The sequence below is a fragment of the Ascaphus truei genome, chromosome 12 (assembly GCF_040206685.1).
Source record: "Ascaphus truei isolate aAscTru1 chromosome 12, aAscTru1.hap1, whole genome shotgun sequence".
Classification (NCBI taxonomy): Eukaryota; Metazoa; Chordata; class Amphibia; order Anura; family Ascaphidae; genus Ascaphus; species Ascaphus truei.
Window position 1 is genome coordinate 42,090,950 of NC_134494.1, and position 27,212 is coordinate 42,118,161.

Genomic DNA, 27,212 nt, shown 5'->3' on the forward strand with positions numbered 1-27,212 from the left:
GTCACATGCGTATAGCTAGTGACTGACCCCCGTACAAGATGTTCACAGCAACTTCCTACTGTTGTAGTGAAAGTCCATCAAAGTTGTAAATTCCCTCTCCATGATTTAACTTATTGCAGAATACTGTGTGTGAACAACATAAATATATTTCTGTATAAGAGTCTTTTTATTTGTACGTAGAACCTATTTATGATTTGTGAGAAACAGTTAAGTTATCCTATTTCCAAGGGGACTCAGAAAATATTGTCTGCTTCCTGAAACATTTGCTTCATGACAAAGCACCAATGCAGGCGTGAAACGCGTTAGAGATCGACCTACCTCTGTGTGTCCATGTGCTGAATAAATGAACTTTTAACTTTATTTTTGCCCTTTGGCCCTTTAATTTTTGATTCTTGCTGTGCACTGCCTTTTTTAACCTTTTATTTGCACTTTGAACCTATTTATGATTTGTGAGCAGCAGTTATTGTTATCATATTTCCAAGGAGACTCGGAAAATGTTGTCTGCTTGGTGAAACATTTGCTTTGTTGAACCTAAAAGTCAGACATGTCATTAGATGCAAGTTCATGATTTATATTATTACTGTTCTCTCTCTCCTAACACTTCATTGACATTTGTGTTGCAGCAACACATGAACAAGAATGAATTAAAAGGGTCTGACAGGAACCTTCAAGAAAGATCATAGTGGTATCACTACAATACTGCATATATAGCTTATCCAGATGGGATTCTAATTCATGTTTCATTTATAGTTTTAATAAATAAGCAGATGCAGCCCAGGGCAGGCGGAGTGACCTCATTTACCAAGCCAGGTTTCCAGGAAAGTAGGACTGTAGCAATCATTGTTAACATTGCTGAATGTGTTACTCGCATTGTCAAGTTCCAGTTTCAAGAGAAAGGGGATATGTGGAGTGTCAGTTCTTCAGACCCTCCCCAACCGGACGGAAGCCTTTTAACTGCTTAAGATGGAGTCGTTGACCTGTTAAGCGCTGGAGGAACTTGCAACACACTGTGCAGGACCTGGACAACATCACCACATCCAGGCATGCAGTTGACCATCAAGTGCATTGTTATTGGCATGATATACTTTAATACTTTTGTGAAGTAGTGTTGGTTCATACCACTATTACAATAAATTGTGTTGGTGCGTAGAGGGAGGTAAGGAGAATATTTCTACCATTTCCGTAAGTGTGGATTTGTTTGACATCCTGTATTCCTGTCTGTGTATTGCAGCATTACTGTTGGAAGTTCTGTCAAACACCCAGTAGCGCAAGCACGCTGCCTAGGGGTCACACTCGACTCCTCTCTCACATTCAAAACATTTTTAAAACCTGTTGTTTTTTCCTCTGCAATATCACAAAGATACACCATTTCCTCTGTTGCTCGACTGCTAAAACTCCGACACAGGCCCTCATTCTCTCCCGTCTCGATTACTGTAACCTCCTGCTGTCCGGCCTTCCTGTCTCCCCTACAATCTATCCTAAACGATGCTGCCAGAATCATTATACTCTTTCCTAAATCTGTCTCAGCTCCTCCCCTGCTGAAATCCCTCTCCTGGCTTCCCATCAAATCCCGCATCACACATTCAATTCTCTTCACTTTTAAAGCTTTACACTCTTCTGCCCCTCCTTACATCTCAGCCCTAATTTCTCGCTATGCACCATCCTGACTCTTGCGTTCCGCTCAGGGATGTGTTCTCTCTACCCCCTTTGTATCTAAAGCCCTCTCCCGCCTTAAACCTTTCTCACTGACTGCCCCACACCCCTGGAATGCCCTTACCCTCAATACCCGACTGGCACCCTCCCTATCCACCTTTAAGAACCACCTTAAAACACACCTGCTTAACGAAGCATATGAGTAGCTCAGTGGCTAACACTATACACCTGATACATAAAGCTTGGCCCCTTGCAGATGCACTTACCTGTATGCCCTCCTACTGTATCTGTATGTTCCTCCTACCAATTAGATTGTAAGCTCTTCTGAGCAGGAACTTATTTTCCTAAATTGTACTTTTAGGAATGGTGAGTGTACAGTTATAGTGTAGGGATGGTATGTGTACAGGTGCAGTGCAGGTATTATGGGGGTACAGGTGCAGTGTAGGAATGGTTGATGTACAGGTGTACTGTAGGGATGGTGGGTGTACAGGTGTACTGTAGGGATGGTGGGTGTACAGGTGTACTGTAGGGATGGTGGGTGTACAGGTGAACTGTAGGGATGGTAGGTGTACAGGTGTACTGTATGGATGGTGGGTGTACAGGTGTAGCTCCAGCTCAGATACTCCTATTTGGGCTTTTTTGCTTATGTAACCCTGAAGTTTGACCTGCACAAACCCAACCCAGAACTTTCCAACCAAACACTATCACCTATCTATTGGTAAGTACCCACGGGGAGATATACAAAAAAGGGGTGATTAGTGCGCAGCTAAAACATGGTTCTACAAACAGTGCTATTAAATACAGTGCAAACTTGATAATAGATAATAGTTGGACCTTGTGTGGGAAGTCACTATAGTAGCGTCTGCAGCCTTTCTTCAGGGGTGGCTCGTCACCCCTAGAACTGGAGAAAAGACATAAATACAGGGCGCACAATACACATAGTAAAGCACAGTAAAAAAGATAAATTTTACTAAAAAATTAAAGGTTCTGCGTACATCAATGATATTAAAACAAGCAATGGGTTAGTGGGGTTACCACACAGAGGGAGGGCTGGAGTCACAGTTCTTCAACGGATGAGATGGGAGACACAGGATACCAGCAGTCGTCATCCAGGACAGAAACCTCCGTGGATCCTTGAGTCACGTTTCCCTCATCTCAGGGTAACCAGATGGTGGGGACCGATGGATAAGTCCCGTGAAAAGTCCCATAGCAAGGCACAAATGCCTCCGTGAGTCCCACAGTTGCAGAGCACCGATAGCATGCCGCTCAGTTCCGTGGTGCGCGTGCTGATGACGTCACAGGATTCCCCTCTATTGCAAAGCGTAGAGGAGTGTCCACAGCGGTGTAAAGCACACAGGGCGGCGTGTAGCACACACAATGGCAAGCGGTGATACAGGGGACAGGGAGGCACAGACCAAGAGTATATTTGGCTAAAATTTGGGTCAGACAGATGAGCATAAAGACCTTCCAACGCATTTCGTAACTGAAAGTTACTTCTTCAGGGAATACACATGTAACTTTCAGTGTTGGATAACGAGGACTACCTGTAGTTAAATACTTATCTGTTCTTCTTCATAAGTGAGGGCCATTTAGTTAAATTCTTTAGCCAAAGTAATATAATGTTTCATCCAAAGAATTTAACTGAATGACCCTCACTCTTAAAAAAAAAAAGATAAAAGATAAGTATGTAACTATATGATTTGTCCTATTGGATGTAGCACTGGGTCTTTTTGGGGCCTATTCTATAAATGGATAACGAACATTCGTTATCCATTTATACCTACCTAGGGAGCACCTACATCCACTCCATTGACAGCTGTGGGGTTCCCCTATAGTTTCCGCCTATTCTATAAGCCTTCATAAAAAAAACCACTGGGTCGTTTACGGCGCCAGTTGTTTGAGCGTTGCTATCATGATATTCAGAAAGCCCCGATTACCTGTGATAACAAAATTCCCAAAATGGGCGAGTAGCCGGCGATGTGATGATCGCCTCTCTCAAAAGGCCTCACCCGGCGATCTGTCCCATTTGCAGAGAGAGCTGCACAGAGAGAGCCGCCTCTCCCGGCGCATATCTCGCCAGCAATCGCAGGCTTTTAATAACATTTTTATACTAGTGTAGATGAGCAGGGGGTCTCTGGAGCATTTAAATGTTTCGCGTCACGTGACCGTGGGAATAAAATGCATAGGAGATACCAGCACCCCATAACGGGGCCTGTATCTCGGTAAGCTTGGGGTCCCCGGACCTCAAATGAACGCGGTTCTGGTCCGGAAATCCCCTGCTCACGTACACTAGTATTAAACATTTTATTAAAAAACATCTTAATTACCTTAGCGGCTAGCCACTAAGGCAATGAAGTGGTTAACTACCAGTGCCCGTTTTATTGTGGGTAGCGTGGATGGATGAAGGTGGTATTTGGCCCTTGGTGGGTGTTTAGGTTTCGCGGGGGGAGGGGGGAAAGGGTTGCGGGGAGTTAACCCCTTAATTACCGTAGAGGTTGGTACCGCTAAGGTAATTAAGGGGTTAACCCCTCCCGCTACCACCCGGTACGCCTAAACATCCACCCTTGGGGCTACTACCCGCTTCACCCAATCCCTGTACCCACAATAAACAAAAATACACACAACAGCCCTATTACCCACAACAACTGCCATTACTGTATGGCGTTGGGGTGGGGTGGGGGGGTTATTGGGGGTAGAGGAGGTGGGTAGTAGGGCTTTTGTGTGTATTTTTGTTTAGTGTGGGTACAGGGATTGAGTGAATCAGGTAGTAGCCCCAAGGATGGATGTTTAGGCCTACGGGGTGGTAGCTGGAGGGGTTAACCCCTTCATTACCTTAGCAGTATTAATCACTAAGGTTATGAAGGGGTTAACTTAAACCACACACCCCTACCCCCTGCAAAGCCTATACACCCACCAAGGGCCAAATACCACATTCACCCACCCCCGCTAGCCACAATAAACTTGGCACTGGTAGTTAACACCTTCATTTCCTTAGCAGTTAGCCGCTAAGGTAATGAAGTTGCCTGTAAATGTATTTTTATTGCATGGGATTAATGCCGGGGGAATCCGGTGCTGATATTAATGGATATCCGCTCCGGAGACTCCCGGCATCAAACCGATGCAGGAAAAATGTTTGTTTTTATAAGTCCTCTCTCGCTGCCTTCTCTGCAGGTTCTCCCCAGCTTCACGCCATTCTAAAGCCGCGATTGACCTCGATAAACTGATCGATGCTATTAGAATTGCATGAGTTTCAGAACCTGCCGATAAGTGGCTTATCGCCGCTCACCTGGCTATCTTTTTTGGATGGCTGAAAAAATTGGCGATTCATGCCTTTATTGCCCACTTATCGAGGCTTACAGAATAGCAGTAGGCATTTTGGCCAAAAAGGCCTCAATAAGTGGGTAATCGAGGCATATAGAATAGGCCCCTTTCTCTTTTGTTATTTCTTACCTCTACCTTATATATATATTCTCTCTCTATCTATCTATCTATCTATCTATCTATCTATCTATATATATATATATATATATATATATATATATATATATATATATATATATATATATATATATATATATATATATATATATATAATAATGAATGGGTTTGAAACCAAACAAAAGTCTGTGACATCAATGGTGAAGAAATTAAAATGGTGATGGGCCAGACATATCAAGATGAAATTACCATTGTTAGACAAAGATGATACTCAACTGGATTTCAAAGGAAGTTAAAAGACGAAGACGATGACCAAAAGTAAGATGGGAGGATTAAATCATAACATTTGTTGTAGTAACGTGGGGAAGAGAGGCTGTAACCGCAGTATGTGGAAGATCATTAGAGAGGCTTCATGCAGCAGTGGGGAGACAAGGGATGATGATGATGATGATATATATTAGTACAAAAAGACAGCTAGGTGGAAAAAAGTAGAGATGGGAAAAAAGGGACGAAAAGTAATAAAGAGTTGTATGTCTCAAAAATATGATTATTTTAGAAGGTGTAAGTATTGCACAGACATTTCTTTCTAGGAAGCACTTCTCCAACAGAATGGTACTGTATAGTTGTCTAATCACCTCCCTGTAGCAGGCACACCCATTGGTAACCCAAGTGCTTCTTTCCCCAGGTCACAATGCAAACATCCCAACTCAGGGAAAGATAGAAGTATAAATAGTATAGATCTTTTTCTCTCTTTTAATTTTCAAAAGTAATACACTAGCATAAATATAGATAATATGTGCTTTGAACAGCAGACAAGTCCTGTGAGAAGCTCACTCTGAGACGACAACCCCAGGATGTTTCCCTCAGACTCTGCCCCCACACAGACGGCGTCATGGACATGGATGGACACCGCAAAGACCCGTATTGCAGGCTCACTCACCAAAGTTGCCCTGTTTGAACCTGACACACGCTCCTTCACCCTTGTCAGTGTCAGACAGAGCAACATTTCTAAAGCTTAGCACCCTTATGTGGATCTGGGCCTAAATGTTACTAAAAGGGTGCGTCTTGCTCACTCTTTCTATTTATTCTTGGTGGCTCCTTGGGGGTGTGAACAATCCGCATAGCAAAAGTAGTAGTTTAATGAAAAGCACCCCAAAAAATAAAAACAACCTCCCCCCCTATCCAATTCATACACCCCATCTGAGAGGGAAAATTACAGGTTGGGCAACTTTCACCAGCTGCCCAACCAACATTACAAGCTGGCAGACTGCTGACCATGGTGCTGAAATAGGTTGATTGCTTTCTGTGCAGCATTTCTGAGCCAAGTGCACATTGTTGGAACTTTACATTTTAGAGCGATTTGAGCCACAGAACTACAGTATGTGGGGCAATGTGGACTCGGTATCCATCCAGGTCTATCCATGCAGGCAGCAGAGCAGCTACTCAGCTAAACTCCTTGCTCATATTAAGCCTATTCAGTGCTTGAGGGGTGCATGTACTGCATTATCCTGGGTACTTGCAGTGATGAGGGCTAAATATAAACCAATGGTATCAACAGCAAGCAGCATTTAAGTGATGAACTATTCCACCTTTGCGGGAAATACAAGTTTCCTAAGCGGACTGGGTTATCCTCAATCCTTCTGGCTATACTGGTGAATAATTAGGTGCATGGTTTAATGTAGGTTGTCACTCCTGTCTTCTTGTTTCACGCAGTCAATAACACCAGCATGCTGTTCTTAGTGTTAATGGCCAGTTTCTAGATAACATTTGCAGAGAAAATTAGATTTTTTTTTAGAAACATCGAACATACACCCCTGCTAGCTCTGCTTGGATTTATGCTCTTTCCCCCTCAGCTGTGTATACTCACACTAGTACTCGGAGTTCCTCACATATGTGGTTGCTCTGCTGGAATGAGATAAGGAGTCATATTAATTGATGGGGAAATACCGTTTATAATGTTCTGTGTGTATATGAGCTTTACCCAGCTGGAAGCGTTAGGCTTTGTTTTTTGTTTAGTGCAGGGATGTATTTGCCCTAATTTGTTGCTTTATGGCAGACATGATATGCAATCTAATATCATGTCACCTGTCCTGGGTTCTACTTAACAAGCAGTCATCAGATTTCTTGGTCCTCTCGTAATCACCAAATGTAGCACGTTTTTCTCACAGAGCCTCCCTCTCCTAAATGATTTAGCACCTCCTCCCTGCCCCTGCTCAAGCCAATGCCACAGCTGCTGAAATGAAACACTGCTGAATTCACAGAGAGGAAAGAAGCCTCAAAATCAGGAGCAGAAGAGAAATTACAACCATGTTAAAGACTGGGTAACTAGGCAGTTTCTTAGACCTCACCCCCCCCCTCATTCTCTGAGCTTCATGTGCAGCAGTGGAGAGCTGAGCAAAATGCAGTAGGATAGGAACCACAGGCAGAGCAGGCTGCATGGAGGGTTTTAATGTTGCAGCAAAAGAAGACTGATGGTCACAGCCTCGCTGGAAGGAGATGACACTGTGGTCGTTGTGGTAGTGACACCTTTCAGTTCTTGCCTTGATTGATCTTGCTTTGGGCAGCAGGAATGTGGGGTCTACCTGGTGTGGGAGGACTCCATGGATTTGCTGTCCTTTGAATTCCATGCTAGAGGTGCCTATGCCATCTGCAGAACGCAGCCTCTGTCACAGGCTCTTCTTCTCACAGGTCAACTACAGTGTGCGAGTCTGTGAGTCTGTGAGCCAGAGACAAGCATACGTGAGCTTTGCAGAAGTTACCCCACCTCACCCAGGTCACTGCATCTAACACACACTGGCTTTAGTCCTCAGCCACCAGGAGTTTTTTTTTCTGTTGCTTACTCTTCTAGCTATCAGACTGTATTTCCGAACTGGTGGATCAAATGGATGGAACTCTATAAATCATCCCATCAATATGTTGAATATCATTTTTTCTGGCTGTCCCATGTGACTTACAAAACAGCTACAAACATATTCAGTGATGGAAGAAAACACATTCCCTTAGACAAGTTCTAAGGCGGATCAATACCTTGTCAAATGGGTAAGTCAAGTCTTATGTTACCAAATTACATTGGAACAGTATTAGTCCTCTGGGAATCCGATTTTCCGTTGTTACCATATTATATCATACTGGATAGCAAAGGGATTATCATTCCCTCCTTGGGGGAGTTTAGGAATAGATTTAGACTTCAGTTTCCCCCAAACGTTTTATAACCTAGCAAGTGTTATTCTGTGCATGTGTTTTGCAGCTAACGCATAAACAGGCAGTAATCCCAGCAGAATTGTGCCCAAGTCTGCTATGACTCACCATGTCCTCTGTGTCTGCAAATTAAAAACGTTTTGTCTCTATGGGAATCTTACATAGGATTTTCCGTTAGTGAATTCTCCCTGGACAGAGCAAAGGGTAATGAAGCTTGATACATACTATACTTTCATTGAGTAAAATAATTTTCTGTATTAATATAAAATACACTCGGTTTTCAGGTCTTCTACTTTATATTCTGGTGTCCTTGCTATTGGAATCTTGTATTTAGAGTCTGGCAGAATTGCAGAAAATAATAATGCAAGACATGTTAAGTTATCTTCCTTGAATATATACGTCTCCAGCTCTACATCAGTTTCAACGCCGGTACATACAGTATTGCTTTTCTAATTAAGTACACACCATGAAAGGTAATGCCTAGTACATGTGCCCTGGTGGTAGCAGGAACACTTGCCCCCTATGGATGGCATGATTTACAAATCCAGGATCCCCATCTTGAGCTTGGCACCAAGAACCAGACTAGATTGCCACCGTTGCAGGTATCATTGGGTGCCTGATCTCTCTGGAAATTCTTAAGCTCTGAATGAAGAGCCCGCAGCAGTCTCTCATCCCTTGGTTTGTCTCTCTGGCCTCTTGCCCCTTCCCAGTACTTTGTATAATAAGATGAGCGAACATTATTATTCCCCACTGCAATATCTCACATCTCAGAAAGTGATCCTGCATTTCCTTTTGCTGGAAGGCAAAGTAACATCTAGCCCACAAGTCATACATTAATGTACCATCTTCAAACCTCCCCATTACTCTCCTTTAGTATTACTCAAGAGCTATTAATTCCCCTGCCCTGGTGCTTTACAGGATATGAAACTGGCCCCAGGTAAAGACGGCTTTTAAACAAATTACAAGGCTATTGCATCCATTCCTGTACCTAGATTATTTCATTTAGCAAAAGAGCATTTCATTGTATCACCGTCACGTTAGCTGTCTGAGAGCTCTCTGTAAAGCTGCAGTGCTAGCATTTAACAGAAAACAATTGAGAAATAGTGTGTAATATGGCAATAATAAGGGCAATGCTCCATCTGACAGTTCTTCAATTTTATTTTGCAATGCAAGCATGTCTATTATTCACACAGGAGACAGGTACAGTACTGCATCTCAAGGAAAATAGGTATCAAGCAAACAGAAAAATATAGAATATGGGTATATAGAAAAAATATAAGATATAAAGATTGAGTTTTCACGTTGAAAACATTGAGGAGTTGGTTGTGTGACAGTGAAATATATGTCTCATCAGGGAATAACAGATGTTGAGAAAGAACATGCTGCAGAATAAAGCCATAGTGAGTATATTTGCCATCTTCCAGCCCTCTGACTTGAGGGAACAGAGACCCCCCCCCTCTCAATTTGTGGTTCTTTATTTGATTACAGCCACCCCCTGATCGTCTTCCAACACTGATATACTGTACAGTTATATATATATATATATTTTATATATATATATCACATAGTGTCAATCTAGCAGACCTGTAAAGCTTTGAGTTTTGATGTATCCTGACATGTAGGATCCTAACTCACGGTAATTTTAAGATAGGAGATGATTCCATAAAATGATGCGGTTCCCCTGGTTTCTTGGCTAGGCTGTGGTGAGAAATGTACCACATTGAGAGCAGTGTCCAAAACCTTTGACTGTAGCGGGGAGAAAATGATGCATGCCAAACATACACAGTGACTCAGTGTCTATTAAGCCTGTTTATCCCACATTTGGCAAGACACAGACATAGATACAAACTAAATGGGTATATGGTGTATTGTGTATATCAATCCACTGCTACAAATAAACACGGCACAGTACAGTATGAATGTCTCTGGCAGCATCAAGTGCTCAATGCTTCAGGAATACAGACAGTTTAATGAAATGTTATGCCTCGCTATACAATGTATCAACAAGAAATAGATGACTGCTTTTAATGTGTAATAGTATTTAGCTTGCTTTATGGATAAATATAGGAATGTTTCATTTGTGATTTTGTGAGAAGGACAATAATTATTTAATAGCAATATAAATATATATGTGTGTGTGATATATATATATATATCTCTATCAAAGGTATAGGCACACCATAAATATGCGAAACATATACATTATTGGTGTGCCTATACCTTTGTTATTTTTTTTACGGTGAATTATGAGTACTCGGATAGTAGCACCTTCTCCACTAGTCCGGTCTATTATCATTCATTATCTATCATTATCATTTATTCTCTTTTATTCTCTTTTATTCTCTTCTCTCTCTCTCTCTCTCTCTCTCTCTCTCTCTCTCTCTCTCTCTCTCTCTCTCTCTCTCTCTCTCTCTCTCTCTCTCTCTCTCTCTCTCTCTCTCTCTCTCTCTCTCTCTCTCTCTCAAGAAAATACAATATGGTTTTCTTCATAATATAAAATCATATGTTAATTTTCTCACAAGACCTGTGGGTGCCTGTAATTTCTACTGATATGTCACTATAAAAAAATAAATATATTTTTTATATATATATATATATATATATATATATATATATATATATATATATATATATATATATATTACAGTATATATATATATTTTTTTTTTATAGTGACATATCAGTAGAAATTACAGGCACCCACAGGTACAGTATCACAGGTACAGGTACAGTATATAAGTATATATATATATATATATATAAACCATAATACTGAGTTAAGTTATGGTGAGTAAAAAAAGTGACAAAAACCCTCCACAGGAAAGCAAATATGCAAATATAACTGTATGCTCATCTGCATGTCTCAGGCAGGTCTGCAACCCCGCCTTTCCCCATTATCACCCAGCATACAGCACTTCCACTGCAGCAAGGGATTCTGGGAAATGACATGCAAATGAGCACACAGTGTCACTTTTTGCCTCAATAACCATTTTTAACATGGTTCCCTATATATATATAGATATATATAGATATAAATATATAGGCATTACCTGGAAGAAGGTGCCGTTCAGAGGACCGAAACGTCGGTTTGTTGCGGTGCTGGAATGTTTTAATACATATACTTTTGGATTACGTAGTGTGCTGTCTCTTTTTGCCAGTTTCATACCTGGTGAGTTTGGAATGTGTGTGTGTGTGTGTGTGTGTGTGTGTGTGTGTGTGTGCAAATCCAGTGTAAATGGGGTTTTGTTTTGATGATATTTTATATGTTTAGTAGTGAAGGAGCGGCTCAGTGAGTAATGGCGCTGACTGTGTTTAGTAGTGAAGGAGCGGCTCAGTGAGTAACGGCTGTCACTCTGTGTTTAGTAGTGAAGGAGCGGCTCAGTGAGTAAAGGCTCTCACTCTGTGTTTAGTAGTGAAGGAGCGGCTCAGTGAGTAAAGGTGCTGTATCTGTGTTTAGTAGTGAAGGAGCAGCTCAGTGAGTAAAGGCGCTGACTGTGTTTAGTAGTGAATGAGCGGCTCAGTGAGTAAAGGCGCTGACTGTGTTTAGTAGTGAATGAGCGACTCAGTGAGTAAAGATGCTGACAGTGTTTAGTAGTAAAGGAGCGGCTCAGTGAGTTAAGGCACTCACTCTGTGCTTAGTAGTGAAGGAGTGGCTCAGTGAGTAATGGCGCTGACTGTGTTTAGTAGTGAAGGAGCGGCTCAGTGAGTAACAGCGCTGTATCTGTGTTTAGTAGTGAAGGAGCGGCTCAGTGAGTAAAGGTGCTGTATCTGTGTTTAGTAGTGAAGGATCGTTTCAGTGAGTAAAGGTGCTGACTGTGTTTAGTATTGAATGAGCGGCTCAGTAAGTAAAGGCGCTGACTTGATGCTTAGTAGTGAAGGAGCAGCTCAGTGAGTAAAGGCGCTGTATCTGTGCTTAGTAGTGAAGGAGCGGCTCAGTGAGTAACGGTGCTGTATCTGTGCTTAGTAGTGAAGGAGCGGCTCAGTGAGTAAAGGTGCTGACTGTGTTTAGTAGTGAAGGAGCGGCTCAGTGAGTAAAGGTGCTGACTGTGTTTAGTAGTGAAGGAGCGGCTCAGTGAGTAAAGGCGCTGTATCTGTGTTTAGTAGTGAAGGAGAGGCTCAGTGAGTAACGGTGCTGTATCTGTGTTTAGTAGTGAAGGAGCGGCTCAGTGAGTAACGGCGCTCACTCTGTGCTTAGTAGTGAAGGAGTGGCTCAGTGATTAAAGGCGCTGACTGTGTTTAGTAGTGAAGGAGCGGCCCAGTGAGTAACGATGCTGACTGTGTTTAGTAGTGAAGGAGCGGCTCAGTGAGTAAAGGTGCTGACTGTGCTTTGTAGTGAAGGAGTGGCTCAGTGAGTATAGGTGCTCACTGTGTTTAGTAGTGAAGGAGCAGCTTAGTGAGTAAAGGCGCTGACTTGGTGCTTAGTAGTGAAGGAGCAGCTCAGTGAGTAAAGGCGCTGTATCTGTGCTTAGTAGTGAAGGAGCGGCTCAGTGAGTAACGGCGCTGTATCTGTGCTTAGTAGTGAAGGAGCGGCTCAGTGAGTAACGGCGCTGTATCTGTGTTTATTAGTGAAGGAGCAGCTCAGTGAGTAAAGGCGCTGACTGTGTTTAGTAGTGAATGAGCGGCTCAGTGAGTAAAGGCGCTGACTGTGTTTAGTAGTGAAGGAGCGGCTCAGTGAGTTAAGGCACTCACTCTGTGCTTAGTAGTGAAGGAGTGGCTCAGTGAGTAACGGTGCTGACTGTGTTTAGTAGTTCTCTTTTCTTGGGGTTGAGGAGGAGCGCAGGATAAGCTCGTGATATGTAAAAAATAAAAGTATATATAGTGCAGATGGTAGATCACTGCTATAGAAATAATCAGTATAGGAAATGAACTCACAAAAATCGTAGAATGTTACTGCATGTCAGAGATCCATCTCTCTCTGACTGGAGCCCTTTGTGTAACTGGGGTCAGGATGCCTCTCAGTGGAGTGGATGATATGTAAATGAAAAAAACCACAAATAGTGCATACTGTATAAACCATAAATATGTATTAATCTCAAATGTTCAGGAAACTCACATTTTCCATGAATAAGATGGGTGGTGGAGAGAACCGCCGATAGAAGGGTGGTGGAATGTGAAGCTGCTGCCCGGTGCTTCACTTTGACTTGCACCTCACAGTGTAGTTCCGCATCAGTCTCTGCCGTTGCGTCACTTCCGGTTTCGCGTCACAGGTGAGGGCGGGAAGCCAGAATGGGTCTGGTGTCTTGGAACTGTCCCACCAGAGGAAGTTGAGCTGCACTTGTACACTATTATTTTTGAATATCACTGTATGGTGTTAAGTTTATTTTTGTGTACTTTAGGTGTGTCACTAATTACACCAATCTATTATCACTTGGGAAGCGCCCAGTCCACCCACATTCCCCACTCCCCCACCCACTTTCACACACTTGTGTTTAGTAGTGTAGGAGTGGCTGAGTAAGTAACGGCGCTGACTGTGTTTAGTATTGAATGAGCGGCTCAGTGAGTAAAGGCGCTGACTCTGTTTAGTAGTGAAGGAGCGGCTCAGTGAGTAAAGACGCTGATTGTGTTTAGTAGTGAAGGAGCGGCTCAGTGAGTAAAGGCGCTGACTCTGTTTAGTAGTGAAGGAGCGGCTCAGTGAGTAAAGGCGCTGACTGTGTTTAGTAGTGAAGGAGCGGCTCAGTGAGTAAAGGCGCTGACTGTGTTTAGTAGTGAAGGAGCGGCTCAGTGAGTAACGGCGCTGACTGTGTTTAGTAGTGAAGGAGCGGCTCAGTGAGTAACGGCGCTGTATCTGTGTTTAGTAGTGAAGGAGCGGCTCAGTGAGTAACGGCGCTCACTCTGTGCTTAGTAGTGAAGGAGCGGCTCAGTGAGTAAAGGCGCTGACTGTGTTTAGTAGTGAAGGAGCGGCTCAGTGAGTAAAGGTGCTGACTGTGCTTTGTAGTGAAGGAGCGGCTCAGTGACTATAGGCGCTCACTCTGTTTAATAGTGAAGGAGCAGCTTAGTGAGTAAAGGTGCTGACTTGGTGCTTAGTAGTGAAGGAGCAGCTCAGTGAGTAACGGCACTGTATCTGTGCTTAGTAGTGAAGGAGCGGCTCAGTGAGTAACGGCGCTGTATCTGTGTTTAGTAGTGAAGGAGCAGCTCAGTGAGTAACGGCGCTGTATCTGTGCTTAGTAGTGAAGGAGCAGCTTAGTGAGAAAAGGCGCTGACTTGGTGCTTAGACGTGAAGGAGCAGCTCAGTGAGTAAAGGCGCTGTATCTGTGCTTAGTAGTGAAGGAGCAGCTCAGTGAGTAACGGTGCTGTATCTGTGCTTAGTAGTGAAGGAGCGGCTCAGTCAGTAACGGCGCTGTATCTGTGCTTAGTAGTGAAGGAGCGGCTCAGTGAGTAACGGCGCTGTATCTGTGCTTAGTAGTGAAGGAGCGGCTCAGTGAGTAATGGCGCCGACTCTGATAACAATGACACTTCGAAGCAGAGTATCCTGCCAGCTCCTTGTGTCCGGGAGCGAGTCACTTTATCTCAGTATTCTTCAGACACCACATTTACAGTAGATTGTAAGCTTGTTGGAGCAAGGCCTGTGTTTTTAAAACTCTATGTAGCATGTGATTAGTACCGCCTACAGGGTCCATTTTTTAAGAGGACTTTCCAATTTAGTTTAGTTACTACTTTGTACTCCTAGAGACTGGGATCTCCATTCTTTTTATAGCGTGATGCTGAGACAGAACTATCCTTTTGCTTCCACATCACAAGCCGCACTCAATCTATCTTTGTGTTTGAGTTTTGTATTATTTCAAGTTTGTATGGAAACAGAAACAGAACAAAAACTTGCACACATTCGATCTCTGCTAATGTACGATAATAATGGTGTCATGTGCTCTGGTGATTTGCACTTTCTTAAAATAATGTTTACTTTAGAGTCACAATAATTTAAAGAAATAGAATAGTTGCGCCAAACATATATAAGTAGATTCAAATCAGTCCCATACAATTAACCTGCTGCCCGAGTCTCTTTAGAGGTGATTCACCAACCTCTATATATGACAGTCTTAGGCTAAGGCCCCGCTCCCTCCGTCAGCGCGCCCGCACTGCAGACAGGCGGGGCGCTGACATACACAGACAGCGATATGCGGTCTGTAGGGAACGGGAGCCGGAGCGAGAGGTGGGCGGGAGTGGGAGGTTTGAGCGGGAGGGGGGGCGTGGCTTGAGCGGAGGGACCCGCTACTCTCCCCCCCATCCCTCCACGGGCTCGGGCTGGCACTCATACACACACACAGACACACACACACTCAGGCACACACACACAGACACACAGACACACAGACACACACACAGACAGAGGCAGGCACTCACGCACTCAGACACACACATACACACACACGCAGGCACTCTCTCACACACAAACACGCGCGCACGCATGCAGGCAGGCACTCATACACATACACAAACAGAGGCAGGCACTCACGGACTCAGGCACACACATACACAAACACAGACAGGCACTCAGACACACATACACACACACAGACAGGCACACACATACACAAACACAGACAGGCACTCACGCTGCTTTCACTCCACACTTCCCCCCGCTCCCCGAAGCCTCTCCTCCTCCCGAAGCCTCCCCTCCTCATTGGCTCACAGCCACACCACGTGACGCGTCAACGCTAGGGATCACCATTCTCTTGTATCCCGTAGCGGCTGACGCGTCACAGCGTGTAGTGAGCTGTGCAGCCAGGGGGGGACCGGGACCGGCTCGGGAGGATTCCCCTGCTGGTGGGGAACTCGCGTGTGGCCGCCCGCGCCGCCGGGCGCACCGGGTCCCAGGCTTTAGAAAGCGGGGGGGATCCTCCGGCGCTGGTTTGTACTTGGGACTTCGATATACATGTAATACAAAAGCAAAAAAGGGGGTGGGGGAACCACAATCAGAAGTAATAACAGTGTAATAACAAATATATAAATATATATAAGAGACACACTTACATAGAGATAAAGGATCTTGGTGACGTTGGGGATGACTCTGAGTATTACCTCAAAATTAAAAGAGAAAAGGGGGACATAGTATAACACTGTTTAATATATGAACAAATTTAAAAAGAGAATGGGCACTTACAAACAGCCAACAAAAAATGGCATATAGAAGAGATGTCTCCTGATTTCACAGACCGGTTTTTCAACTCTTTGGTTGTCAGTCTGCAATCCTCTCCAGTTGGTTCGCTGTTGTTGCAGGAGGGTTGGTAAGTGGCAGCGGTAGGTCTTCCGGTCTTGTGCACAGATCGGTTGTCTTCACGCTTAGCGCTCTCCTTGTCTCAGCTCACGTTTTTTCGCGCATGCGCTCCGATCGTGATGCTGACCAAACTGGGATTGAGAGTTTCTTCCTCTATACGGTGGCCTGACTTGTACAAAGTTCGTCAGACACGTTTCGCAAATTAGCTTCCTCAGTGACGTTGATCAGTACAGGGTAACAGCACCATTTGTATCCTTAGAACTGTGGAACTATCCAATCAGCTCTTACTTCCTTGTTAATATTGTACTATAACATCCTTAAAAGCGGCCTAATTATAATCAATAATATATACTAAAAACATGTTACATACACATAATAAATTGCCAATTTTAACTTAATTAAAAACATTATTAATATATTTAACTTAAAATACATATATCCACATACTATCTTTCTTATATCTTTAATATCAAACGAATGTTCTAAAATGAAATAACATGACAATAGCTTAAATATTTAAAAGTGGTTAGTTAGATAAATGCGATGACTTCCATCTCTAAATTTAACCCTTTAGGTACTAGTGTTTGGAGAGTGAAAATCCAAAATGTTTCTCTTTTGGATATCTTTTGTATGAAGTCACCTCCCCTCCAATCTGCTTTAACTTGTTCTATGCCCCAAAATTTTAGACATGCTGGGTTTTTATTATGTTTATTTTTGTAATGATTTGACACACTATGAGTCTCCAGGCCAATTGTAATATTCCTAATGTGTTCTCCTATCCTTGTTTTTATTTTCCGAATTGTTCTCCCTACATATTGTAAATTGCATCCACACTGTAGGACATAAACTATCCCTTTACTGTTGCATGTGATATTAGATTTAATATGATATTTGGTTAATGAAATTGAACTAGTAAAATATGTAATTTTTGTGCCTAATTATGCATTGTTCTTACAGGCTTTGCAATTTAAACATTTCGTAAAACCTTTGGAAAGTTTATCCAACCAGCATTGGTTATGTTTTTGGGGGAGATAACTAGGTACCAATTTTTGTTTTAAATTTGGTGCTCTGGAGAAGATCACATCTGGAGTCTCACCTATTACTTCTTTTAACCAATGATCTTGTTTCATATGTGCCAATGCTTTTTTAGAATGCCCTTGATTTGATTTGCTTGTGTACTAAACGTAGTTATGAAAGGAATAAAGCTGTTTCCCAATTTGATTCTCTGTTTCCTTATTTCTATATGTTAACTTATCTGCTCTGTTTAGTTTACCTACTTTATCAATTGCTGTTTCTATTGTGGTCAATTTATATTCTTTCTCTATAAACCTCTCCTTCATGGGGATAACCTGTCTCTCATAGTCTTCTTTCTTCGTGCAGTTACGTTTTAACCGTCTGAATTCCCCATATGGGACATTTTCAAGCCAATTCTTTTTATGGCTACTATCTGCTTTAATGAAGTTATTACAATTAACTGATTTAAAATGTGTTCGTGTGTTAATATGATCTGATTCGATAAAAATCTCCAAATCTAAAAATTCTACTTGTGATGGGCTAATCTTATACGTAAAATTTAGGTTAAAATTATTAATATTAATCGAGTTAAAAAATTCTTGTAATGATATAAAATCCCCTTTCCATATGATGATAATATCATCAATGTACCGATGATAGAGCACCAGGTTTGCTCCCCAGATCTCATTGGGCCAGATTACTTGATCTTCCCACCATCCAAGGAAGAGATTCGCGTAACTGGGGGCAAACCTGGTGCCCATTGTTTGCAAATAATAGTCTCCCCCAAACAAAAAAACATTGTGATTTAAAATAAATTTGATCCCTTCTATTACAAATTCTAGTTGTATTGGAGCCATTCCTGCATGTTTATTTAGGCAATATGTTGTGGCATCACAGCCCTGCTCATGATCTATGCATGTATAGAGAGATGTTATGTCGCAAGTGGCTAGCAAAAAATCTGGTTGCCAAACCACCTTTTCCAATAGTTGTATTACCTGGGTGGTGTCCTTTAAGTATGAAGGTAATTTCTTCACTGAGGGTTGTAATAATGTATCTATATATGAAGATAAATTTTGAGTTAATGAGCCAATTCCCGAAATTATAGGCCTACCGGGTGGTTTAATTAGTGACTTATGTAATTTTGGGAGGTAGTAAAAAACAGGCATTTTTGAATTCTCTGTCCTAATGAAGTCGTATTCCCTTTTCAAAAGAATACCTTTACTCAGACCAGCATCCAGCAAAACCTGCATCTCTTGTGTAAATGTTATATTTGGATTTGATTTTAATTTTCTATATGTGGGTACATCTCCCAATAGCCTTTCTGATTCTTCTATGTAGTCTGTTGTATCTAAAATGACTACTCCTCCCCCCTTGTCAGCCTGTTTTATTACTATTTCTTTATTCTCAGAGAGGTGGTCTAAAACTTCTCTTTCTTTCTTAGATTAGGTCTCTTTTTATTTTTCTTATCGTCTAGTGTTTTTAGATTCTCCTCAATTAAATTCTGGAATGTCTCTAGATATGGGCCTTTGCAGAAGCTTGGATAGAACTTTGAAGGTTTTTTTAATGAGGTATGTGTAAATTGATCATTTGTGTCATTTGCATTTACCATAGCTACATTACTCTGAACCTGGTTAGTTTTTGCAAAATATCTTTTGAGAGTTAATCTTCTCATATATTTTTGAGCGTCAATAAAAACTTAGAATGACGAAGTCCTATTAGATGGTGCAAAGTTTAATCCTCTACTTAGGAGTGATTCTTCTTCTTGCTTTAATGTATAGTCACAATAATGTCTTTGTAATTTTACTATATCCTTAAAACTGAGTTACAGGGGTATCAGCAGATGGAGGGAGCGAATGAATCTGCATCAATAACGGTGTCACATGGGCCTTCTTGATTACAAGTCACTTTAATGTAGTTAAATTAATTGCTTTTGAATAATTTGTGTCAGTAAGTGACATGGGGATGTCCTGGAAATGGAGGGACTGGGAAAGTGAAGTTTTAAGCAGCAGTTATAAGGAGAACAAAAGTTATAGTTTATATGGAGCAGAAGGAGAAACTAGAGTAGAGATTGAGTAATATAGGTTGATTACCCTGAGCAAAAGGAGGAGTGAGGGAGAAGTTACAGGTATATGGAACAAGAGAGGGATAAGTTACAGGTATATGGAACAACAGGAGGAGACAGGGGGAAGTTTAGGGTGTACTGTAGCTATAGCCAGGGCAAATACTTCCGGGTCAGACCACTAGAGCACACTCATCTGCTCTCCTTCTCTGACTGTGTAACAGCTGCTGATTCCTCTGCTGGCTTATCTTCTGTTTAATGCCGGACCACCCACTGGTAGGCATGGGGGAGGAGGGGGGAGAGAGGTGATGATGGTTGGGGGGGGGGAGAGAGAGGTGATGATGGTGGGGGGGAGAGATAGGTAATGATGGTGGGGGAGAGAGAGGTGATGATGGTGGGGGAGAGAGAGAGGTGATGATGGTGGGGGAGAGAGAGAGGTGATTATGGTGGGGGGAGAGATAGGTGATGATGTTTGGGGAGAGAGGTGATAGTGGGCGGCAGAGAGAGAGTTCATGGGGGAGAGAGAGAGGTGATGGCGGGTAGAGGGAGAGATAATGGTGAGGGGGAGAGAGAGGTGATGATTATGGTGGTGGGGGGAGAGATAGGTAATGATGGTGGGGGGGAGGGAAGAGTGGTGGTGGTGGTGGTGATGATGGTATGGGGTGGAGAAAGGTGAGGATGGTGGGGGGAGAGTGAAGTGATGATGGTGGGGGGAGGGAGGTGATGGTGGGGGGAGAGAAAGGTGATGATGGTTGGGGAGAGAGGTGATAATGGTGTGGGGGAGAGAGAGGTGATTATGGTGTGGGGTAGAGAGAGGTGATTATGGTGGGGGGACAGGGGTGATGGTGGGGGAGAGAGGAAGAGGGGTGAGAGGAAGAGATGATGAGGAGGGAAGAAATGAGGAGGAGGGAAGAGACGATGAGGAGGGGAGAGATGATGAGGAGGGGAGAGATGATGAGGAGGGGAGAGATGATGAGGAGGGGAGAGATGATGAGGAGGGGAGAGATGGTGATGAGGGGAGAGATGATGAGGAGGAGAGAGATCATGATTATGATGGGGGGAGAGATGATGAGGGATGATAAGGAGAGATGATGATGAGGGATAAGGGAGAGGATGGGGGAGGGAGAAATAAATTGCATCCAGTATTAATATTAATTTGGCCTTGAAATTTTTTTTTGCCCAGAGGCCCGTGCATGTCTAGCTACACCAGTTACAGGTATATGGAACAAGAGGAGGAAAGAGGGAGACGTTACAGGTATAGGTTGAGTGCATACAGCCTTCGCCTGCATGGAGGCATGCGCGTCCATGACATCACCAGCGTGAAGCGGGTGCATTTTTTGAACATGCAAGACGCATCATCAGGGGGAGTGTCTAGGGGCATGTCAGTGACATCACGGAGCTGGTTCGCCTTCGTTGGGTGAATCGCTCACGTAACCTGCCCGTCGTGCAGAGAAATCACTTTCAACTGATTCCTCGCCCAATGTGCGCCCCCTCCTGCTGTCGCCAACACAGTCAATGGGCGCTATCAATGCCTTAAGGCAACGTGATCGTGCCACGCGCGACACCTCTGTTGCATGCAGAGGAGATGGGGAGGCATGTCGGGGGGCGTGGCTGTGACATCACGGAGCTGGTTCGCCATCATTGGGTGAACCACTCACGTGGCCCGGCCGGCACACATGAATTTTTTTTTTCTGTTTTCTCCTGCATCGCGTGCGCCGGCGCCTCTGCTCTCATGCGCATTCGCACACTCTATAGATAACCTCATTGAGGCACATCTATGTGATCGCACCGAGCATGCCCTCCTGCGCGCCATCGCGATCATCATGGCCGCAGCCTTATGGAACAAGAGGAGGAGACAAGGAGAAGTTACAGGTGTATGGAACAATATGAGGAGAGAGGGAGAAGTTACAGGTGTATGGAACAATATGAGGAGAGAGGGAGAAGTTACAGGTGTATGGAACAATATGAGGAGAGAAGGTACAGGTATATGGAACAAGAGGAGAGGAGAAGGTACAGGTATATGGAACAAGAGGAGAGGAGAAGGTACAGGTATATGGAACAAGAGGAGAGAAGGTACAGGTATATGGAACAAGAGGAGAGAAGGTACAGGTATATGGAACAAGAGGAGGAGAGAAGGAGACGTTACAGGAATATGGAACACAAGGAGTTGGAATAATTTTTTTTCCAGGCCTGATTTACAGAAAACCTGTATCACATCTATCAAACTTAATATATCTGTTAAAAGGTGTATTAGTTCCACACTGTAAGGATATTACCAACCTGTTACACACCTACAGTATGACAAAGGCCCAATCAGGTTCATGCATCTTTTTGAAGAAAACGGATAGGACGAATCAAGGCAATTTTATGGCAAAATAGAAGCATTGCATTTCAAGCCCCTCTGGCTCCCAAGGGGTTAACTAATTTACTCTTGGGAATTTCTGAAATTGACATCAACTCTTTCAGTGGCAGAAGGGCCTGAAACGGCAACTTAACAAGTGTAAAATTGGTAGAGAAGGTGTTACACGGTCAAGTGCTTTCCTCTGCTTCAGCTTTGCTGTTGGGAGTATACCTTTAACGACAACACAAATCAGACTAAAAGCTCTTGAGGCCGGTTTCCTGCATTATTTTCCCTGCCGTGCACGGGCAAAGCCAAATAAAAACCAATAAAATATAAGTATTTCCTTATCCGCTGCTGCAGGATCCTTCAGCACTGAAGAGGTGAGTGATGCAGGCTGGGCAAAGGGCTAAAGTGAAGAAGCTCTTTACTCCTAATGGTGATTTAGAAGTTAGTGGCAAAGAACATTGTGTTACAGATGCTGCAGCTATTTGGACAGGAATCAGCTAGAGGGCAGAAAAGTAGCAACTGGCACTGATTAATGCTACACCACCGTGAATAGTCAACAGGAATATTAAACATAGCGTAACGTGCAAGGAAACTGATTACAGTTCCCGGGCCCCCTACTGACTTGCAGTGGGATTTAATAAATATGAGTAAGCGAAAGCCTGTCGGGTGAATCATTTAACAGACATGTAATGTATCTCAAGACACTGACCTTCAGATACTTTGTTATGCAGGCACAATTATGAGTTCCAGGGGGGTCTCAAGTAATGATCACAGGTGCGTAGGGATTTTATTAGAAGGAGGGAAAGAGAGATTGTGCTGTTCAGGACAGGGACACCTTTATCCCAATGTTACGTATCCCATCTGTATTATAATATTCCCTGCATTGTAACGCAAACATTGTAAAGTGCCGTGTACCTGGTTGTCACTATAAAAATATGCATACCTTCTAATACATAAATATTATTTAATTCTGAGGTTGAAATATGTCATCATTTGTCATTTTATAGTTGAACATTTTTTTTTTCTGTAGTGGCTTATAGCTCTCTGATAATATAAATATATATATATATATATATATATAAAGATGAAACAGCTGGCACTCAACTAGCATGAATATGGTAGGTGCATGTTCTGTAGACATAGACAGAAAAAGCAGTTAACCCGAAGGAAAACCAAGAACAGCACTCAAGGTAAATGCAAAAAATCTTGCATTAGAACAAGGTGCACAAGCACAACAATATCCAACGTTTCGGTCCGTATAGGACCTTCTTCAGGCACGCCCCTGCATTTACCTTGAGTGCTGTTCTTGGTTTTCCTTCGGGTTAACTGATATATATATATATATATATATATATATATATATATATATATATATATATATATATATATATATACAGTGTTCGACAAACCTATACATTTGCTCGCCCCGGGCGAGTGGATTTAACCCCCGGGCGAGTAAATATTGGCCCAAGCAGCACACGTTTGGTACTAGGTGGCGAGTAGATTTTTTTGTGTGGCGAGTAGATTTTTTGGTGATTTGTCAACCACTGTATATATATATATATACACACACGCCCACTCCATAGTGTAAAACTGTAATGCAATTTATTGGAGGCCATTTTTTTTTAATTAAATGCACTCACAACCATAGAGTGTTTAAAAGCATCTCATGAGACGCATCTCGTAGTTACCAGCCAGGAATGCAGTGGTGATCGGGGCAGGGATCGGTCTTCTCAACCAAGATCGCCAATGTAGTGGACTCCAAGAAATCCCTCCGGACGTCTATGGATGGTTCCCGGTGCCGTGATCGAGTGCTTCCTAGTCCTCCTTTGCTGCAATGGTGGCTTGATGATGTAACTGTGTCCCTACGCGTTTCGTCGCATAAACCGTGACTTCTTTTGGAGACTTGTTTTCGCCCTTTCCAATGCTGGTTTTGGTTTTGAATTCCGCTGCTCTGGCTTTAAAATACCTCCTGTATACAGTGGCACTCATTAAACTCATTATATTTCATAGCACTCTGTCTGTCTCGAATATTCTTTATTTAACTTAAATTGCGCTCATACGAGGATGCCCCTGAAAGCTGAACTATTAAGGGTCCTTAAGCACTGGATAGAGATATAGCTAAAGTAGAAATATTGCCTTTTGCAAAGTTTCCACGGAATTTCTGCACATTTGGTGAAATTTCCTGCGCAAGACAAGCTACAGATGTAGCAGGCGTTATTGCACTGTTAACACCATGTGTCGCGTTATCGCTGACATGTTATTTAACAGTAGTGCTTCGAAGACAATGGTTAAGAAGATAACACACGTGTTATTTAATGTATTATTTTGTGTGTTAATTCGCATTACCGCTGGTACATTTGCTGCATCTGTAACACAAGCGGAGGACCATGGAGGGCTCTGTCCACCCAATTTCAATAGCCATTATCAATTGATAACATCTATTCAAGGTAATTAGCATTTTGATAATTACCAGCTGGTAATAGTCATCAGATATGCAAATATAATCAGGGGCAGACCGTCCTGGGTGTATGTACCAAGCATCACAAACATAAAAAGAAAAATGACGGTGTGAACAGCGCTAAAAATAGTGAAATAGGTGAGTGACCCTAATGAAACTGACCCTTGATTCTGGGCTAGGCTGCCTGGTAGATACTGATTGTACAATCAGATAACATGAACAAAGGAAAAAAGATAAACCGGCGCCTTACAAGTCCAATGAGATGACTATCAGAGTCCAATAGATGAGGAGTGATGTCCAAATAATGATTCAAATGATATCAACTGGTGATTATCCTCCGTGGACAGGTGAACATATGGAAATAAACACAAAGAGAATTATAGTGCAGTATGTCAGTGAATTACACACACACATGAACATAACAAGACATAACAGTACTGACGCACAAGACCAACTAGACAAACAATGGCAAGGCTAAAAAATTGAGTAAAAGCTAATTTAATAAAATATGACACAACAAAAATAGAGAGTACAAGGGGACTGTGAGTGAACCAGGTCCCGAAGGTGTAAAATCGAAGCCCTACTTACAAAACTCAAATTGCAAGTCAGCATTGATTGTTTGGAAACGGCACGATAACTCCTGCTATTCCTCTGCACCATGCCAATTGAGCGACCTCCTGCAACTCCCTGCTTGTTCCGGATTAATTCTCCGTCACTTGGGGGCGGCTCCTGTGGATGCGTGCTCTAACAGTATCCTCCGTTCACAGTTGTAGTCTGGCTGCGTCACTCAAGTCTCTCCTCAACAACTACAGCTTTAAAATGAAACTTTCCAATGCGTTTCGTGCGCATGCGCATTTCCTCAGGGGATTTTTTTTTCTCTGAGGAAGTGCGCATGCACTGTTTGTCTAGTTGGTCTTGTGCGTCAGTACTGTTATGTCTTGTTATGTTCATGTGTGTGTGTAATTCACTGACATACTGCACTATAATTCTCTTTGTGTTTATTTCCATATGTTCACCTGTCCACGGAGGATAATCACCAGTTGATATCATTTGAATCATTATTTGGACATTACTCCTCATCTATTGGACTCTGATAGTCATCTCATTGGACTTGTAAGGCGCCGGTTTATCTTTTTTTTTTAAGCATCACAAACATGTATTTTAGAGTCATTTTGACATACACCAAACTGAATTTCAGTTGTGTTTGTGGGTGCGATAGTGTTTGCGGGTGCGGTTGTGTTTGTGGCTGTGGTTGTGTTTGTGGGTGCAGCTGTGTTTGTGTGTGCAGTTATGTTTGTGTGTGCAGTTGTGTTTGTGGGCGCCTGTTGACTAACCTCAAATTTCTCCATCTGCGTCAAGAATTATTTATTTTAAACATGTTCTGGTGCGCAGAAATGGACGGCACTTGGCGTACAGATGTGATTTTATGTACTAAAAAAGATTGTTTCCGTGTGCCAAAAAAAAGAGAAAGTGCATTAAAATTGTCCACCAAATTCAACTTGGCGTGACCCCTAAAAAGACGGTTATCATGTTACTTCCGACCTAAATTGCTTTAGTATGTATTAACCCAAAAATGTTGTTGACACGACACACACACTTCCTAATAAAGGTTCACACAGTGCGTCAACATGTATTTGAAGCAAATCATATCATATGAATGAAGTCTTCATACATATTCATATCGCGGAGATTTCGTGAAGGTTTGTATTCCTTTAGCACTAACATTTTTAATGCAACAGAAATTAAAACAAAAATGTTTCTACACAAGGAAGGTCCTTCTGGGTTTGCTCATAAAATTGGGCAATTAAAAAAAACCTGATCTGGTGGAGATTTCTGGGAAAGATTTCACCAATTCTGGATTTCAATCGTCCTATCCCAGGTTCCGATTACTTCTATTGAATATTGGCAGAGTCATTTAAAACCTTCAGTATAACTTATAACAGTGTAATCTATCTTTGTTGAACCCATAGACAAGGTGACGAGATGTCATATGCACAACGGTTGGGTTGTGGATGCATTTATAGAAACTACTGTAATTTCTTCACTTTTCTTCATTTTTTTAGCCCCAGCCCCTTGTGTTATTAGAATCCACAAGAAACTGGATATAGAGATAGTACAATTATTAAGGTCTGGAATACAAACTGTGAGCGGATAAAATCTTTTTCTACAGCATTTTCTTATTTAAAGTTGAATAATTTATTGTAGTTATAAATTATTCTCTCTTTGCTCAGGTTTTCAGCACCTTTAGTTCTACAAAAACACCACTGCCTCTTCTGTTATAAAGAGATACACTTGAGCTGTAGGTTTAGCATCTGCGAAGGATTTGCATACTTCGGGCTCCGTGTACAAGGTGAAAGCCCTTTCAATGTGTTTGGGGCAGAGTGGGGTGAGCGCATTATGGAACATGAGAAACATTTAGCTCCAGTCTTGTCTAGGCAGTGTTAGAGATGCAGGTGTTGGCCTGTATGAGAGTCTCATTGTGGTTTATTATTTATTATAGTGCAGATATAAATCTTAACTTGAGATATATATCAAAAATAAAAAACCACATCAGAGAGAGCAGGACATTTATAGGTGCGAGTAGAAATGCATCATAGCTAGAGATGGGTGATGTGAAAATCTGCCGTGATTATACAAGTCCATTTTATCGGCGGATCTGTCTCAAAAAGCAAAATCCGCTTTATTTTTCTATTGCTGAAAATCCGCAGAAAGATTAGAATTTTTATAAAAATCCTAATTTGTTTGTGGATTCCAAATCCCTAAAATATAGGGTTCCCATACGACCTATATTGACACACCCTAAGGCACCTTGGCCTAGATACCCAAAGGG

The 27,212-nt window shown here is 42.5% G+C and overlaps 1 protein-coding gene across 3 annotated transcripts in view; it reads left to right on the forward strand.

Moving 5' to 3' along the window:
- Positions 1–7,319: 7,319 nt before the first annotated feature.
- Positions 7,320–27,212, forward strand: part of LRRC4C (leucine rich repeat containing 4C) — a 624,976-nt gene continuing 605,083 nt past the window's right edge. For all 3 annotated transcript variants that reach the window (XM_075567543.1, XM_075567545.1, XM_075567544.1), the window contains exon 1: positions 7,320–8,130. The gene's annotated coding sequence lies outside the window, so the exon portion shown is untranslated. The remainder of the gene's footprint in view (positions 8,131–27,212) is intronic.